This window comes from Balaenoptera borealis (assembly GCF_965194805.1).
Source record: "Balaenoptera borealis genome assembly, chromosome: 8".
NCBI classification, from domain to species: Eukaryota; Metazoa; Chordata; class Mammalia; order Artiodactyla; family Balaenopteridae; genus Balaenoptera; species Balaenoptera borealis.
The window spans coordinates 13,312,886-13,331,910 of record NC_138865.1 but is presented as its reverse complement, the minus strand read 5'-3'; the positions used below and the strand labels follow the sequence as shown (position 1 = coordinate 13,331,910).

General features: G+C 42.4%; 1 long non-coding RNA gene and 1 pseudogene across 2 annotated transcripts in view; both read left to right on the top strand.

Moving 5' to 3' along the window:
• LOC309633710 overlaps window positions 1-18,125 on the top strand; it is a 156,445-nt gene extending 138,320 nt beyond the window's left edge. Inside the window, exon 4 of the long non-coding RNA XR_014247677.1 lies at window positions 17,596-18,125. This is a non-coding gene — a long non-coding RNA (uncharacterized lncRNA). The remainder of the gene's footprint in view (window positions 1-17,595) is intronic.
• Window positions 1,772-3,857, top strand: LOC309633762 (mediator of RNA polymerase II transcription subunit 25 pseudogene; annotated as a pseudogene). Its single transcript has one exon. The product of its transcript is annotated as a mediator of RNA polymerase II transcription subunit 25 pseudogene (transcript).
• Window positions 18,126-19,025: the final 900 nt, after the last annotated feature.

Sequence of the window (19,025 nt, the reverse complement as noted above, 5' to 3'; positions counted from 1 at the left end):
ACCCAATCTGGGACAATCTGAACATTAAAATAAAAAATGATTCAGTAATAGACAATAATGCATTAAGTAAAACAGGAATCATGAGACATACATAAGACATACATACATACATATATAAGAAAGGAAAACACCTTACAAGAGAATGTCAACTAATGAATGTAGAAGGAATAATGGAATTAGAAAATCTACATTTAGCAAGCAGTATAGTAATAACTGATTAAAGCAAAGAATTGCTAACAGATACTAAAACTAGTGGGAGAAATTTTGATGAAGAACAGGAAATGTATATAAAATACTAAGTACAAAATATTTATTAATGCTACAATAAAGAAATAATGAAGACATGATTCTAACCAAGTGAAAAATATTAAAGTTGTGTGCTTCCTACTTATAAAGCACAAAGAACACAGAATCACTTCTGTGATATTCCTGAAAATATTATATCATCTGAATGTAATCATGAGGAAACAGCAGACAAACCAAAACTAAGGGCTATTTACAAAGTAAGTTGCCTCTACTTTTCAAAATTGTCAAGACCAGAAAAGCCAAAGGAAGACTGAGGAATGGTTCCAGATTGAAAGAGACTAAAAAGATAACACAACTAAAAGCAACATGTGATTTTGGATTAGATCCTGAACCTGTACAGGACGTCATTTTTGGTTTTTTTTTTTAATCTATTTATTTGGCTACGTCGGGTCTTAGTTGCCCCACGCGGGCTTAGTTGCCCCACGGCAAGTGGGATCTTAGCTCCACAACCAGGAATCAAACCCACGTCCCCTGCATTGGAAGGTGGATTCTTAACCAAACGACCACCAGAGAAGTCTCCTGTATGTGACATCGTTGGGACAATCAGTGACATTTGAATGGGATCTGTGGATATTAATTTCCTGATTGATGGCTGCCCTGTGGTTATGCAGGAGACTGCCCTTGCTTTTAGGAAACATTAAGAGGTAACAGTATCATGTCTGTAATTTATTCTCTAATGAATGACTCAGGAAAAAAAAAAGATTATTATTGTTCCGGTTATTATGCTGCGTAGCTAATTACCCCAAAATTTAGTGGCATAGGACAACCAGTTATTATGCTCATGGATTCTATGGGTCAGGGATTCAGCACACAGCGTGGGAGGCTTGTCTCTGCTTGGTGATGTCTGGGACCTCAGCTGGAAGACGTGGAGCCTGGGGGCTAAATCATCGCTGTATTGTCTGGCGGTTGTTGCTGCTTGTTGGCTAAGCTGATGCTGGCGCTTCTGGCTAGAAAACCTATATGTGGCCTAACCACGTAGCCTGGGCTTCCTCACATAATGACAGCTGGGTTCTTAGGGTGTCTGAAGACAGATAACCAGGCAGAAGGTGTGTCCTTTTTATGACCTCATCTGAGAAGTCACCTAACCTCACTTGCGCCATACTCTCTCGGTTGCTGCAGACACACACCCATTCAGGTTCAGGAAGAGGGGATGTAGACCACACGTCCTGATGAGGAGTGGCAAGTTTCTAAAAGAGCATATGGAGCAGTGACAGATTGTTCTGTCCATTTTTGGAAGGTATTATCTGCCATGCATGTACATAAAGAGAAAAAGAAAATGATAGTACAACTGTGACAGAATGTTAACCACTGGGAAATCTGCATGAAAAGTACACAGGAATGCTTTGCACTACTCTTATAACTTTCTATAGGTCTGAAATTATTATTTTTTGAAAGATAGAAAATAAGTAATAAAAATGTATTTCATTGGGCTAATAATGTTAAACTATGAATTTAAAATGGGCTTGGCGGCTGGACCGGGGGCCTCGTAACTGACGTGGTGTTTGTGATTGAGGGCACAGCCAACCTGGGGCCCTACTTCGAGGGGCTCCGCAAGCAGTACTGCTCCTGGCCATCAAGTATTTTAATGGTGGTCCTGCTGCCGAGACGGACTTCGGGGGAGACTATGGGGGGACGCAGTACAGCCTCGTGGAGTTCAACACAGTGGACTGTGTTCCCGAGTCCTACGTACAATATCACTCTCCCACCAGCTGCACCTATGGGTTTGTCATCTGGCTCGACGGCATGAAGTTCATGGCGAGGGGGCACCGGGCGAGAGCTGCAGCCTCATGGCTGAAGGCCTCAGCAGGGCCCTGCAGCTGTTCGATGACTTCAAGAAGGTGCCGGAGCAGATTGGCCAGACACACCGACTCTGCCTCCTTATCTGTAATTCGCCCCCCTACCTGCTACGTGCTGTCGAGAGCACCGCATACTCTGGGTGCACGACGGAGACCCTCGTGCAGAAGGCTGGGGACTGAGGAACCTACTTCTCCACCGTGTTGCCCTGGAAGCTGCCTGCCCTGCAGCTTCTGGTCGAGACAGCGGCTCCTCCCGCCAGGCTGGAGCCACTGCAGCCACCAACAGATGTGAGTCAGGACCCGAGGCACATGGTGCTGGTGCGGGGGCTTGTGCTGCCCGTCGGGGGTGGCTCGGCCCCAGGCCCCCTCCAGCCAAAGCAGCCCGTGCCCCTGCCTCTAGATCCTCCCTCGGGCGCCCCGCTCTCGGCAGCCCCCCAGCAGCCTCTGCCCCCTGTCCCCCCCGCAGTACCAGGTCCCCTGAGTGCAGCTCAGGTGGCTGCTCAGAGCACAGTGCAGGCCGCCAAGAACCAGAAGGCTGGGCTGGGCCCTCGCTGCGCCCATCGACCCTCTTCAGCAAGCCGCTCCAGGAGTGGGTACCCGCCTGCAGCCAGGCCCGGGCCCCCCGGTGCCCCCAAGCCACCTCCCCCTTCCCAGCCCAGCCTGGTCTCCACTGTGGCCCCTGGCCCGGTCCTGGGCCCCCCTGCGCAGCCCGGGACACCGCTCAGGGCGGGCACTCTTCTCTGGCCCAGCTCGGGGCCCTGGCCCTTGGCGGGCAGCAGTCAGTCTCCAATAAACTCCTGGCCTGGAGCGGGGTCCTTGAGTGGCAGGAGAAGCCCAAACCTGCCTCTGCGGTGCCAGCACCAAGCGGACTCGGTCACTGCCTTCTCAGGTCTACCTGAGTCACGGCGAGAACCTGAAAACAGGACAGCGCTGATCGCGCAGCTCACAGCCCAGCAGCTGCTGGCCACCCTGCGCCCTTGGCTCTGGAGCTCAGGGATGGTCCATTCCCACTTCACCGACAAGGACCTGGACTCCCTCAGAGGTCTCTACCGCACCCTGGGCAGCGGCTTCGCTGGCCGCGTGCACGTCCCCGCCCGGCCCCCTGCGAGGTGCGTGTGCTCACGTTCCTGCACTCATTCAGGAAGGTCTTCATGGGCCTCATCCCCTGAGACCAGAGAGACTTTGTCAACGGCGTCCGGCAGGTCCTCACCAACCACAAGCCACTCCAGCAGCAGAAGCTGCAGCAGCAGCTCCGGCCGCCGCAGCCCCAGCCTCAGGGGACCGTGGGAGCCTCTGCAGCCACGGGGCAGCCCCAGCCCCGGGGTGCTGCCCAGGCCCGCCCCCAGGCACCCCACAAGGCCCTCCTGGAGCAGCCCCCCGCCCGCCCCCTCCCGGACCCATCCATCGGCCCCAGAACCCTGGGGCCAACCCCCAACTGCGGGGCCTCCTCTTCAACCTGCCACCGCCCTAGACTGGGGTCCCCCCACCTCAGGCCTCTGTCCACCACCTCCAGCCACCAGGGGCCCCTGCACGGCTGTCCCCACCGCACCAGGGGCCCCTGGGCCTGCACGTGCCGCCCCTCCAGTCCTGGCCTGCGCAGCTTCCCCCCCCAGGGCTCCACTGCCAGGTCAGAGGCTGCTCAGCAGGGTGGCCTGGGGCCCGGCCCCCCAGCCAGGCCGGCAGCCCAGCGTCAGGGAGGATGACATCCTCAGGGACCTCATCTGAACCCCCGACACCCAATAAAGTTCCTTTTAACACACACACACACACACATACACACACACACACACACACAGGCTTGGTTAGGAAATAAAATAATTATGAATTATTTAAATAATACTATAACTATCAATAATTACTAATGTTTTGAAAAGTTTTTAAATCATTACATTTTCTCAAACTGCAATTAAAATATCACACGCTGTAATAGGGTCCTACTGCCCGTGACTAGGACGCCAAAGATGTCACATGACCTTCACCACACCTGTGTTCTCAGCATCCATCCTGCAATACACTCTGCTGAGTGAGACCATCATGCACTTGCAGGTGACAGCAAGGTCAAATTTCTATGAAAGTTTCTAAATGCTTACGCAGTTTCAGAACCTACCTCGTCATGGACCACAGTGTGCGGACCACACACGGAGTAGCAACTGTATTTCTGGTGCTTTTGTTGAAATGGCTCAGCCTGTATCCCAATACTACCATTTCTGAATACTTTATATTTCCTCATCTGATTTGAAATGTCATCTTATCATAAACCAAGTTCTCGTATATAGTTGGTCTTTTTCTAGGTCTCATATTTTATTGCATTAGCCTTCACTAGTGTCACATAGTTTTAATTACTGTAGTATTTCCTTCTGAAAAGTTTCATAATCTTCTTCTTATAGGGCTATTCATTTCTTATTTAATTCATATTATTCCTGGATATTTGAGAAGGTGCTAGCAAATACTGAAAGCGTGAATGAATATGTCATCAAGGTCCAGCTCAAGCCTGAACTGAGACAATCATAGAATTCGGACTGGAGGATGCAGGGTCCCTGGCAGAAGTGGGTCATGTCAGAGTCCAAGGAGTCTCTTAGGATACACTCATCACAGGGAAAAAAAGAGAGGTGTGTAAGTTTGGGTCTGTGATGAGACCTTATCATCAAAGGGAAGGAGTACATTAAAATGTCTAAGTCCTAAAGAAAGAGAATGTAGTGAGTAAAAATGAAAACATCTGTTTATGTATATTAGACCTCTGGGAGAAGCAGATTCTCAACTGTATATATGTAAATAAGAAAGCAAGAGCCAGGGGAATTAAGTTCCCACATCCTGCAAGCTGCTTGGTGCTGCCAAAAAAAAAAAAAAAAGCAAGAGCCAGGACATTTTTGAAATTAAAAAAAAAAGAACATTGAATTGTCCTACTAAATATTGCCACATATTATTGAAATCACAAAAATTAAAATATTTTGGTATTGAGACATGAATGAATAAACAGAACAGAATAGAAAGTCCAGACATTAACCAAAATATATATGGGAATTTAGTATGTGATAAAGGTAAATCTCATATCAGTAAATGGTATTCAGACAACTAAGAAGAGATTTGGAAAGGGAAAAGTTGTACAAAAAGCTCACACTGTACACCAGATTAAATTCCAAATGGATCAAATATTTACATGTAAAAAAATAAAAATATAAAAGAAAACATGGGTAAATTCTTTTAAAACTTTAGAGCAGGGAAGATTTTTTTCTAAGGAAAACTCAAAATTCAGAAGCCATAAAAGAAAAGATTGATAAATTGACTACATAAATATTTTAAACTCTTCAATTAAAAATATAAACATCAAAGTCAAAAGAAAAATGGGCATTTGGGGGAAAAAATAGAAACTTTTTCCACCGGAAAAAAGGTAAAAGAACATAGAATTCAGTAAGTAAAAGCTAATAGCCCAATAGAAAAATGGACATAATTAGATAGTTTATAGAAATATGAGTGGCTCTTAACCCATAAAAATATGTTTAATCTCACTTATAATAAAGGAAATATGAATTTAAACTATACTGAATGCCATGTTCAACCTACGACTAACAAAAATCCATGTTTGACAGCACATTCTTATGGCAAGAATGTGGGAAACCAGTATGTTCACAAATTGCTGGTGAAAATGCAAACAGATTCAACTCTCATGATCATCAATCAGAAATATCACAATTATAAATATATTCACCCTTTGCCTCAGCACTTCCACTTCTGGAAATTTACCCTACAGATATAACTACATTCTTTTTTTTTTTTCTTTTTTTTTTGGCTGCGTGGCTTGCGGGATCTTAGTTTCCTGCCCAGTGATCAAACCCCACCCAGAGTGAAAGCTCCGAATCCTAACCACTGGACTGCCAGGGAATTCCCTACACTCTTAAGAAATTACATACGTACAAAATTATTCATTGCAAGATTGTTTGTAATAGCAAAAGACTGAAAATAACTCAAGTGTCCATCAGTAGAGTATGGTAAATAACTTATGGTAACTTATTATGGAATTTTGTGTGGCATTTTTCACAAAAGTTGCTATGTACTGCTTCAGAAAATCTCTGATATGTTAAGTGAAAAAAAAAGCAAGGTGCATGTATTAGTTCACTGGGGTTACCATGCCAAAGTACCAGAAACTAGGTAGCTTATAACAATGGAAATTTATTGTCTGACAGTTTTGGAGGCTAGAAGTCCAAAATCAAGATGGCAGGGCCATGCTCCTTCTAAAGCCCCAAGAAGAGGATGCTTCCTTGCCTCTTCTAACTTCTGTTGGTGGCCAGCGTCCTTGGCATTCCTTGGCTTGCAGCTGCTTCATTTCAGTCTCTGCCTCTGTTATCACATGACCTTCTCTCTATGTGTCTGTGTTCAAATTTCCCTCTTTTTATAAGGACACCAGCCATATTGGATTAGGGTCCACCCTAATGACCTCATCTTAACTTGATTGCATCTTCCAACACCCTATGTCCAAATAAGGTCCCATTCATAGGTACTGGAGGTTAGGGCTTCAACATATCTTTTGGGGGGACACAATTCACCCTGTAATAGTGCAGAATAGTATTTGTATGCTGCCTTTTGTGTAAGAAAAGGAGATAAAAATATGTTATTAGTATTGATACAGAATCTGTAGAAGAATACATAAGAAAATAATATGAGTTTTTATCCTGGGAGGGGAATAGGACAGATGTAGGCAAGAATGGGAGGCAAATTAAAACATGCACCAATTTTGAGTATTCATTGGGGAAAAAAAGATTCCCTTAACCTTGTTGCTTGGAATCCTTTCCTTCAAGAGGTCCAGGTTCAAGGATGTAGGATTGCCTTTCCTTTTCTATAGGTCCAATCACCCTATTTCATTCTTCAGTGATTAATACCTTCATAATCATTATATTGGAATTGCTATTAATGTTCAATGTTAGAATTAATCTACAGACAAAGCATAAGGAAGACTTAATTATAATTTCAGAAAAATAATCCTTGACAACGAAAACTAATGATATCACTGACAAACCCAGCATAAAGGAGTAGGAGGGAAAATGGAGGAAAACATAGGTACAGCAACTGTTGCATCTTCTATATGGGCAATACGTAAACAGTGTTAAAAGTCAAAGTCAGGGGCTTCCCTGATGGCGCAGTGGTTAAGAATCCGCCTGCCAATTCAGGGGACATGGGTTCAAGCCCTGGTCCGGGAAGACCCCACATGCCGCAGAGCAACTAAGCCTGTGTGCCACAACTACTTAAGCCTGAGCACCTAGAGCCCGTGCTCCACAACAAGAGAAGCCACTGCAGTGAGAAGCCCACACACCACGCAGCAACGAAGACCCGATGCACCCAAAAATAAATAAATTTTAAAAATAAATAAAATAAAAGTCAAAGTCAGTTAATATATAACTAAATTGGAGGGGTGAGGGAGTGTTGAGAGGCAAGAGAAGGGAGGTGAGAGTGTTAAATTCAGGGAGTCAATAGACATTTTTAAAGTTGATAAATCAAAAAATAGAAATATATAAGCATGTTATTTAGAGTTCGGTAGCAAACAAGCAGATGAAATAATAATAGGAACAGTTAAAATTATCTGGGGGTGTTATTTTACTTTTTATTTTTACTATTTATTATTTTTTTTTATTATGTGTCTCAGGTAGAACAATGATCCTCAAAATGTTCATTTCCTAATCCTTGGAACCTGTGAGTGGTGACCTTAATGGCAAAAGTGACTTTGCAGATATGATTAAGTGAAGGCTCTTGAGATGGGGCCATTATCCTCCTTAATCAGGATGAGCGCAATGTAATCACAAGGGTCCTTGTAAGAGGGAGGCAGAGGGTAAGAGGCAGAGAGGAGATACGACGATGGAAGCACAGGTTGGAGTGATACACTTTGAAGATGGGGGAAGGGGCCAGGAGCCAAGGAATGCAGGTGGCTTCTAGAAGCTGAGAAATGCAGGGAAACGGATTCTCCCCTACAGCTCCAGAAGGAACACAGTTTTCCCAATACCTTGATTTAACCCTTAAGATTCATTTTGAACTTCTGACCTGCAGAACTGGAAGATAATAGAGATGTGTTGTCTTAAGCCACTAAAATTTGCGGTAATTTGTTGCAGCATCGACAGGAAATGAATACACGATGCATGTGTTACTTGTACATTAAGTCCCCTACATACGAACCTTCAAGTTGCGAACTTGCATTCACATGTCCAGTCACATAAGTTAATTTACGTGTTTGGCGTACATTGTCACGTGTGTGCATCCTCTACGACAGGTTGTGCTTTTGTGTACTTTCCTGTACAGTACTGTATAGAGTACAGTAGTACCGTATCTTTATTTCAAGCTAGATCTGCAAGAGAACGACTTCACTGAACTCCTTGCTGTGCAACATGAGGAGCTTACTAATGAAGAACTGACGGAATTGGAGGCCCAGAGAAAGGACAAAGAGAGACAAGAAGAAGAAGAAGTAACCGAAGAACTGAAGATTCCCATCACAGGAAATGGCAAGGGGATTTTCTTTATTTGAGGAGGCACTGCTGGTTTTTAAGGCACAGGACTTAGAATGTGTACTACAAACATAGAACGGTACACGAAGGCTGCAGCAGCCATGCAGAATGCAATCCAGTGCTACTGTGTCATCTATGATGAGAAGAAAAGAGCTACTACCCAGACATCACTGGATCGTTTTTTCAAGAGGGTAGATAGAATTGAATCCAGCAAGGAACCAGAGGCTGTGCCATCAACGTCAGGGGTGAGTGACATTGCAGCTTGCCCTCTGTCTCCTATTGCTGGCGATCCTTCAGCTCTACCATCTCCCACCTCCTCTCCCTCCTCCAGTCAGTAACTCTTCTTGCCTGTTCACTCGATGCCAGCTCCTGGATGCCAGCTGTTGTTCTGTACTACTGTACTTTTCAAGGTACTGCACTGTAAGATTAAATGTGTTTTCTTTATTTTTTCTGTGTGTTTTTCTATGTATTATTTGTGTGAAGAGTATTATAAACCTATTACAGTACAGTACTATATAGCTGATTGTGTTAGTTGGGTACCTAGGCTAACTTTGTGGGACTTACAAACAAACTGGACTTACGAACGTGCTCTCGGAACAGAACTCGTTTGTATGTAGGGGACTTACTGTACTACTTTTAAAAATTAAAAGAAATGGAAACAATCACATATAAGGCTGTCAGTGGAGAAAATGTGAGAAATGGAATCAAGTCCCACCCTTTTTCCTTGGGGAAGGTAGGGAAGGCCATGTTCTCATTTTGTATGTATTAGTTTGGGAAGTTTAGCAGGCCAGGAAAACTGTAGAAGATCCATTTTCATGGAAGCCCAAATACCGGATTATCAGACACTGTTCTGCCCCGAAACACTCAACCTGGAAGAAGCTTTCTGCCATCCTACCCATCTGCAGCTGACCCAGAAGGCTAGCACGGAGAACAAGCCTAGGGCCATGCATAAGGATAAAGGTAGGCCCTGTTAGAGGGTCATGGAGGGATGCCCCCACCTGCCCTGCTCATGGCCATTTGTTTGGAAGTCAGTGTGGCCACCGGTCAGAAGGTTTGGTACGAGATCACAGGACAGTGCCTAGGAGAGATGGGGTGTAGGCTGTTTCAAACAGGCAGGTAGGAGGCCTCCCTTCTTTTACCAGGGTTCCACTCCACTCTACCATTCCTCTGGGTGGTCTTCCTCCCACCCCCAATGCCAGGACTTTACACTTTAGAAGAAGTACCTAACAGGATGACTTCTAAGCACATCGCTAACTTACACTGATATGGTGATTTGGAAAGCACCACAACTCTTGGTCTTACTGGTGTTCATTCAGAAAGGGGCTCCTCACTCCCAACCCCCATTTTTTTTGCACAATTTTTTTTTCTTGGCCTTGCCGCACAGCCTATGGGATCTTAGTTCCCCGACCAGGGATTGAACCCAGGCCCTTGGCAGGGAAATTGCAGAGTCCTAACCACTGGAGCGCCAGGGAAGTCCCACCAACCCCAACTTTTATCACAATGGTGTGTAAGATTTAAAACTACCAGAGATGGCCTTGGTCATCCTAGTTCAGGAAATCCTGTTGGTAGAACTCAAGTGAAATAAGATCTTTCTCCCACTGAAGAACAGGAAAAGAAGGTGGTGACAGGGCAGGTGACAAGCCCAACTGGCAACTTTGAAATGTGGTTGGAGTAGGGGCCAGAGACTTAAAGTGTGCATTACAGCTGCATTTTGAAAATTTCTCCATCAAAACACTTAACACCACTTGAAAGGATCTGCATTTCTCCAAGGCCCTTAAGTGTTGATATTTTTCCTGCACCTGCTAAGTCACTCCTGAAACCGACACTCTTGTTTCCAGCTAATGGAATTGTTCTATTAAAAACTGGAATGAGTAGACTTTGCACTGCTTTAGTTCATGGAAGAAATATTCATTCTTAGGAGTAAAAAAAATCCCACTTGGTAAGTCAGTACCAGGACAAGAATAATGTTTAGTCGAAGTGACACGTACAGGAAAGAAAAGTACTCGATCTAGGGACAAGAAGTTCTCCTTTAAGGAACTGTTCATGTATGGTTGATCCAGGGTATATTACAGCAAGACGAAAGGATGCTGAGAGATCATTATAAATCCATGATTGAGCCCATTCCTCCAGTGAAGAAATTGACATCGAGTAAAGCTCAGTGACTGGCCCAAGGCCTATTAGATAGTAAGTGGCAGAGCCAGGAATTGAAAGCAGATGTCCTCCAACACTCCAAGCCCAGTGTTTCCTCCTTTACCATGCTGCCTACCTGTTAGAAACCTTGTGCGCGCCTGTCGTCTTACTCGTGTATCGTGTGATTCATCCTGGAAGTGGTCTATGTCACTTCTGCTCACGTTTATTAGCCAAAGCAAATCACATATCAACGAGGCAGGGAGGATGGATGGCCCTCTTCCTGGGAGAGCAGTGAATAAAAATGGAAACAATAATACAGTCTGTACCACCACCTTCCTCAGTCCTTTTAACCCAGCAGCGGTAGCAGCTGTTGATAATCTCTAGGTTAGTTCATTGTCCTTCCTCTGTGGAGCTCTTCCATTCCCTGTGTAACCAGTACCTGGGATTGGCAGCTCTGTTTAAATATTCAAGTGATTTCTGCTTCTTAATTAAGCCAGCTGTCTCTACCCCATTAACATATGAACCCTTTCTATGTTTTAGGATGTGCTAGGCACAGATCACCACGTGTGGTGTGGATTTTTTAAAGTAGTACTCTGTGCAAGAATACTAAGTGAGTAATAATTATGATCACGGTCAGCCTGAATCAGTTGGGAGTTGGCTCCACTCTGAGTGACAGAAAATCCAAAGCAACAGTGACATAAACAAGAAAGAACTTTACTTCACTTGTCCATAAACCATGCCTCAACGGGTCCGATCTGATAAGTCCATAATCATCAGGGGACCAGGATCGTTGCTTGGCTTCTCCTTCATGCTACCAGATGGATTGAAGCAATGACAAAGTGTTTTGGAACTCGGCAGTTCAAATGGCTGCCTCCTGCAATCCCCTCCCCCAATTGCTTTGAGAAAGGTTACTTGCCTGTGTTAACTTTTTTGCTTAAAAAATGTGTAGGTTGATACAATTTCAATTGGCCAGAACTCAACACCTAACCGTAGCTAGCCACAACGCAGGCTGAGAAATATTCATCTGTATTCTAGGCTGCTACGCGACCAGCTAAAAATTGGAAGTTCTGTTATTAAAGGATTATGGAGAATGGATACCCAGGGAAAAGTAGCAATCTCTGACACACCCACAAACGTTTTCACTAGTTGATAAATCTTGAGTAACTATTTCTGTATTCAAAGTAACTGTAAACCCCGAGGAGGACGCAGGCAATTTTTTCCATTATGGAGAAGAGAGAATTTACTTTTCAGAACTCTGAAGGGGATCTGATAAAGAAACTTGCTCTCCTTGGAGTTAGAAAGAGAGAAGAAGCAGCTAATAGACACCAAGTTGAAACAGAAATTGGCAAGAAATGCTATTATACTGATATTAAAACAAACGTAGTCAATGTTTATATAACACTTTTTAAAATTGTTACAATTGCGCTCATTAAATCCTCACCAAAAAACTGTAGTTTGTATTACCATCCTCATTTGACAAGAGAGCTGAAATTTAAAGAATTTAAATGATTTACCCAAGTTTAAAAGCAATGGACTAAAATTAGTGTCCTTAAGGTCTAGACTTCAGAATCTATGCTCTTTCTTCCCCTCCAGCATGCCTCCTTTCGTGGAATTTGACAAAGCACATATGTCTCCAGGCTGGAAGTACATGGTGATGACTCACAAAAATCTCTGAGAGATATATATACAAGGACACTGGAGATCTGAGCCACTGTCATAGTTGGATCATTGAAGAAAAGACCTAGTCCTTTGTTACAAGATTGCCTTTCTATAAACCAAAGAGGGCATGATGAAAGGTACATTATTTTTTCTAAGTGAGATTTACAGGCAGTGAAGCATGGAAGCCTAGAATTCTCCCACGTGCTCTGTTTCCTGAGACATTTAGCTTCTGACCATCCTTCTGCCTCGGTTTCCATCAACACTCCCTAGACTGCTGGGACACAGAAAGACAAACACTGTGTGATTCCACTCTTAGGACATATGTAAAGTAGTCAAAGCCACAGAAACAGAAAGTAGAAAGGTGGTTACCAAGGGCTGGAGGGAGGAGGGAGGAGGAATTTGTTTTCATGGGTAGACAGTTTCAGTTTTGCAAGATGAGAAAGTTCAAGAGATCTGTTGCACAACAGCCTAAATAAACTTCATGAGACTGAACTGGACTTTTAAAATGATTAAGATGGTAAATTTCATGTGTGTGTGTTTTTTTTTTAACGGAGATACAGTTGATGTACAATGTTATATTAGTTTCAGTTGTACAACATAGTGATTCAAAATTTTTTCGATTATACTCCATTTAAAGTTATTATAAAATATTGGCTATATTCTCTGTGCTGCGCAATACATCCTTGTAGCTTATTTCTTTCATACAGAGTAGTTTGTACCTCTTAATCGCTTACCCCCATCTTGCCCCTCCCCCTGCTTTCCTCTCCCTACTGGTAACCACTAGTTTGTCCTCTGTATCTGTGGGTCTGTAAATTTTATGTGTTTTTACACACACACACACACACACACACACACACACACACACACACACACATAAGAAGCAAAATTCTCCAGGTGAAAAGTAAGATTCTGGTCCAGGAATCAGTTACACAGCTTTGAGATGCCAATCTAAATTGTAACTAGGTAACTAAGCCATAGCTTTTGGGTACACCACGCTTGATCAGATTGGAACTGTGCTACTGAGGTTTTCAACTCTTTACGGGTGGATTGAATTAAATGCTGCCATTGCCAAATCTGCAGAGGAGAGGAGGTGGGTTGAGGCAGATCCTTGGTTACTCACAGTACATAGCTAGCTCAGTCCTTCTCACACAAAGACAGTGGATAAATCTTTATTCAATTCTTTACAGCTGAATTTTATGACAAATTGTATTCCAAAGTGGCTCTAGTAGTACCAGAGACATTGATGTAGACTTTGACTATTGTTTCAGGTAAAGTGGAAATGGATAAAAGCAATATTTCTAGTTAATATATTTTTAGATAATGTGATTTTAAATGTGTGAGTTAAAATGTAATAAGTATTAATGATGTTATTTACAAAACCGAAACAGACTCACAGACGTAGAAAACAAACTTATGATTACCTAACGGGAAAGGAGAGGGGAAGGGATAAATTAGATAAACAACAAGGTCCTACTGTACAGCACAGGGCACTTTATTCAGTATCTTGTAATAAACTCTAATGGAAAAGAAAAAATGTAATAAATATTAGAAATAGATGTTTTACTATTTTATCTATTTTGAAAAGTTTATATATTCAGAATTATAGGGGAGTTTTTTTTTTTTTTTTTAAGGAGAACCCTAATAGTATCTGGTGTTGACTCTCCTGATTTCAGAGATGTTCTCCTAAGAAACAACACACACTGTCATGGAGTCCCCAGCGCTTGCCTCTAATCAGCCTGGAGTCTGCATCACTCCAGCTGTTTGTGCTGCTTGTGGGTATGTGCTGGGACTGGATCTCCAACTTCTACTCTTCCAGTAACTGGCTCCTGGGTACAGTCTTCTGATTTTGCTTCTTTCCTCTCACGGGATTTGCTACCCTGCCGGTGTCTCCCTCCACTTTTCCCCTCTGCTTACTGGATGCCATCTACTGCTATACTTTTCCATTTGCTTCATCCCTCTCTGCTTTATGTTTTTAAAACTTGGACACAAAATACATTATATTTAGCCACAGACGCTGGGATTTGTTAGAAGATAGTGCTAAGTGTTCTTAACATCTGCATACAATAACCAAAGAAGGTTTGACAATAATAAGCCGTATATACAGAATAAGGACCAAAAGCCATGCTTGTCCTCCTGATAGAAGTGCAATGGTTGTGGAATCCTCAGTCTAAGGGGCTCCTTTCAGGGAAAATCTGACCATCTTCCTATAGCTAAACTGTGGTACTCTGAAAATGTACAAGTTATTAGTGTCAGACAGCAAATTTGCACAAAGGCGTACAAAGGTCTGAAACTTGATAAGCATTTTTTTATTAAAGTGGAAAAGACCCTCTTCGTTGCTCTAATCATGTTTTATAATAATTCATTTCTCTGTATGAACCCTTTTGAAGTTGGTAAACCAAGGCTGAAGTGATGGAAACATATTCTGAAAGATCTCCCAAAAGGGAGCTCCCAATACACAGTAACATAGGATAAAAAGGCAGAATAACAACCTTAAGGTTAGCTTCTGATCAGATAGTCTAAGTTCCAACTTTGGCTCTGCCACTCACCACATACCTGACCTTGGATAAGTTACTTAGTGACTCTCAAGCTCTATTTTGTTCACCTATATAATGGGGATAAAAATACTACTTACCTGGTAGAGTTACTACAACAAGTAAATGAGAGGGTGTATGTAAATCTCTTATCACAGTTATTCTTAGAGCTTAGTAAGATTTGGGTAACTGGTAATATTGAAAGCAACATAAAACCCCTGTTCCTGCCATGAGAGAGCAGGTTTTTAAAACATTCTGAATATTCAGAACAGATCAGCTATTGGGTAGCTGCAATTTATCCTTAAAACAGCAGGTGGCACTAGTACCATATTTATCTGGGACTACATGTCCCCTGATTTTTTTTTTTTTTTTTTAAGCATTCATTTTCGGCTTTCTTTTCCAGAACTAGGAGCATTTCCCCCTTGATCTTTTAATTTTTGTTATCCCTCTATGGTTTAGTAGGCTATTCAGTAGAATAACAAAGTAAATTATTTCTATTTTTAGGTTTTTTTTGGTTTTGTTTTGTTTTGTGCGGGTTTTTTTTGGCTGTATTGGGTCTTCATTGCAGTGCATGGGCTTCTCACTGTGGTGGCTTCTCTTGTTGTGGAGCACAGGCTCTACGCGCACGGGCTCAGTAGTTGTGGCGCACAGGCTTAGTTGCTCTGCAGCATGTGGCGTCTTCCTGGACCAGGGCTCAAACCTGTGTCCCTTGCACTGGCAAGCGGATTCTTAACCACTGCGCCACCAGGGAAGCCCTAGTATTTTTAATGCAGACACAAATTGCCATGGTCTGATTTCATGAAATTTTTAAAATTTATTTTGAAGTTTTGCCCTTTCTAATTCATTCTCTAAGTTTGACTGTATTGTTTCCTATGGGCATTGAAATTAGAATATTTTACATCTGTGGTCTCCTTTAATCCTAAGAAAAGTTCAAGCCCCCTTTTCCAGAATACCATAGGATATACATTTATTAGAAGGAATGTTTGAAGAAAAAACTTTGAGCGTGGCAAAAGGAAAAGTACCAATGATTCTGAAATCATTTTTTTTTTTAAATAGCAACATTTTATTTTTTTATAAATGTATTTATTTACTTATTTATTTTTGGGTGTGTTGGGTCTTCGTTTCTGCACGAGGGCTTTCTCCAGTTGTGGCGAGCGGGGGCCACTCTTCATCGCGGTGCGCGGGCCTGTCACTATCGCGGCCTCTCTTGTTGCGGAGCACAGGCTCCAGACGCGCAGGCTCAGCAATTGTGGCTTACGGGCCTAGTTGCTCCGTGGCATGTGGGATCTTCCCAGACCAGGGCTCGAACCCGTGTCCCCTGCATTGGCAGGCAGATTCTCAACCACTGTGCCACCAGGGAAGCCCTGAAATCATTTTTAAATTGCTTGATGGATACACTCATGGGTCATTCAGCAGCAATGATCATTATATTTTCCAATTCAATTTGCATTGCTGTCACAATATCCTGGTGTATGTAGTTTCCTATGCTGCTGCCATTGCAACCAACGGCAGGTCATTCTCTAGCCCAGCTAGGAAGCCACAAGTCTGACTTTATTTGGTTGCATCAGGCTTGAACTGTGACATGGCCCTGGGATCCCTTGCATTACAGAGTTTAGAGACCCTCTAAGAGTTAACTCAGTCCCTCACAGCAAGATGCTCACTCAGAGCCAACTGAAGGTAAACACAGGCTCTGTGCAAAACATATTCGTGCAACCACACCCCGGAGTCTCATTTGCAACCATAATTCTGTGGTCAGAGCACAAATGGTGGTATTAAGAAAGATCGACCACAAGGGCGGAGCTGTCAGCTCACACGGGGCTGGGAGGTGAGCTCTGAGGGTCCTGCTAATGCCTTTTAGGGGAACAGTGACACCAGTTTTGGGGGAGGAATTCACAGTGACGTCCTGCAGCCCACTGAAAGGCTCATTCCCTCCAAGAGCATACACTAGTGACAAAATAACAGCAATTGGGTTGACCTATTTAAGCTTCTCTGTAACAAGTGGAATCACTTTAAACCTAAATTCTCTTCTGTGTTTAAAGACAGATAAGTTTAAGGAGAAAACTAAACTTTGTAGAAACTGAAATGTCACGTGTGTTATAGTCAAGTAGTAAATTTCATGAAATGGCCCTAATTTTTTTTTTTTTTTTTTTTTTTTTTGCCCATGAGGTCCCCTCACATGGACATCAAAACAAGAGAGAAGAGTTATGATAAAATTCAGATTTATTTGAAAATACTCACTGTTGATTCTGTTAGCCAGTTACGCTACTAGCAAATAATGACAATTTGGTCTCCTCAGTTCCTGTCTCACATTTCCCTGCGTTGGACAGAGCAGTCCTGAATACTAATCTAATGATGGTGTTCGAGGACTTAATTTCTTATTTCTGGTGAATGGGACTACATGACAATTTGCACTTCAGTGTGATACAAGCTGCTGGTTTCCAATATATATTCTTCATCAAATTAAGGATGTATATCCTATTCTTAGTTGACTAAGAGTTTGGATCAAGAATGAATGTTAATTTTATCAAATACTTTTGCACATCTATCCGGATGATCATTTGGTTTATCTCTGAAACCTTTTTTTTTAAAATTCTTATTGGATTATAGTTGATTTACAATGTTGTGTTAGTTTCATGTCTACAGCAAAGTGAATTGGTTATATATGTACATATATCTACTCTTTTTCAGATTCTTTTGGGGACTTCCCTGGTGGCCCAGTGGTAAAGAATCTGCCTTCCAATGCAGGGAATGCGGGTTCAATTCCCGGTCGGGGAACTAAGATCCCACATACCCGTGGGGCAACTAAGCCCACGCCCCACAACTACTGAGCTCACACGCCTCCAGGAGAGAGCCCACGCGCCCTGGAGCCCGTGTGCCAAACTAGAGAGAGAAAACCTGCACGCCACAGCTAGAGAGAAGCCCACGTAGCACAACGATGAGCTTGCATGCCTCAAAAAATAAATAAATAAATAGAAGAAAATAAATAAATAAATAGATTCTTTTCCCATATAGGCCATTACAGAGTATTGAGTAGAGTTCCCTGTGCTATACAGTAGGTCCTTATTAGTTATCTATTTAATATACAGTAGTGTGTATATGTCAATTCCAATCTCCCAATTTATCCCTCCCCACCATGAGACCTTTTGATGAGATAAATTCTGTTGCTAAATGTCCCACTACTGAACCACCCTTCCACTTTTAGAATAAAACTTAAGAAAAACTAAGAAAAAAAAAACAAAGAACTAAAAAAAAAAAACTTAAGTCATTCTGCATTGTTCTTTTCATTGAGCGCATAATGAGATTCACTAATATTTTATTTTGCATCTCTATTTATAGCTGTTTTTGTACAAATATAAATTTGCATTTATATTTTTTCTTCTACATTTTAACGAGTTTTTCTGCTAGGGTTATGTTGTTTCATAAAATAAATTAGGAAGCATTACATCTTTTTCTATGGAATAGTTAATATTACATTCAATTGATCTATTCTTTTAATATACAGAAGTATATGCCTTTATATCTAGAGCTGGCACATTTTTTAGATGTAATATTTGGACCATATTTTCCACGCCTTCTATGCTGTTTGGTCAGCTCAGATTTTCTACTTCTTGGCTCAATTTTGTTCACCTACATTTTCCTAGTGAATTCTGTCTTTCACTGTGACTTTTACAGTTTATTAATTAAGAACTATACAGCATAGTCTCTTATAAATTTGCTTTTCTACATCTGTGGTCCTGTATCCTTTCGTATTCCTGTGTGTACAGTATTTACATTTTTCTTTTACTCTTGACTAGATTCACTCTAGATCTATTCATTTTATCAGTATACTTCTTCTTCAAATGGCTTACAGAACATTAAGTAAAATATATGGCCATTTAAATTTTCCTGTTGTTCACATTCTAGGTAAACAAGACTTTCCTATCTTCAAATAATACACCATTCCGAAGAATTCTAACATTTGTACCCAGACCATGAATTACAACGACAATTTTAAAAATAGGAAGTCAAGTGAGGTCTTTTTGGCAAATTACAGGAGAAATCAAAACACAATTCCGGACTTCCCTGGAGGTGCAGTGGTTAAGAATCCGCCTGCCAATGCAGGGGACACGGGTTCGATC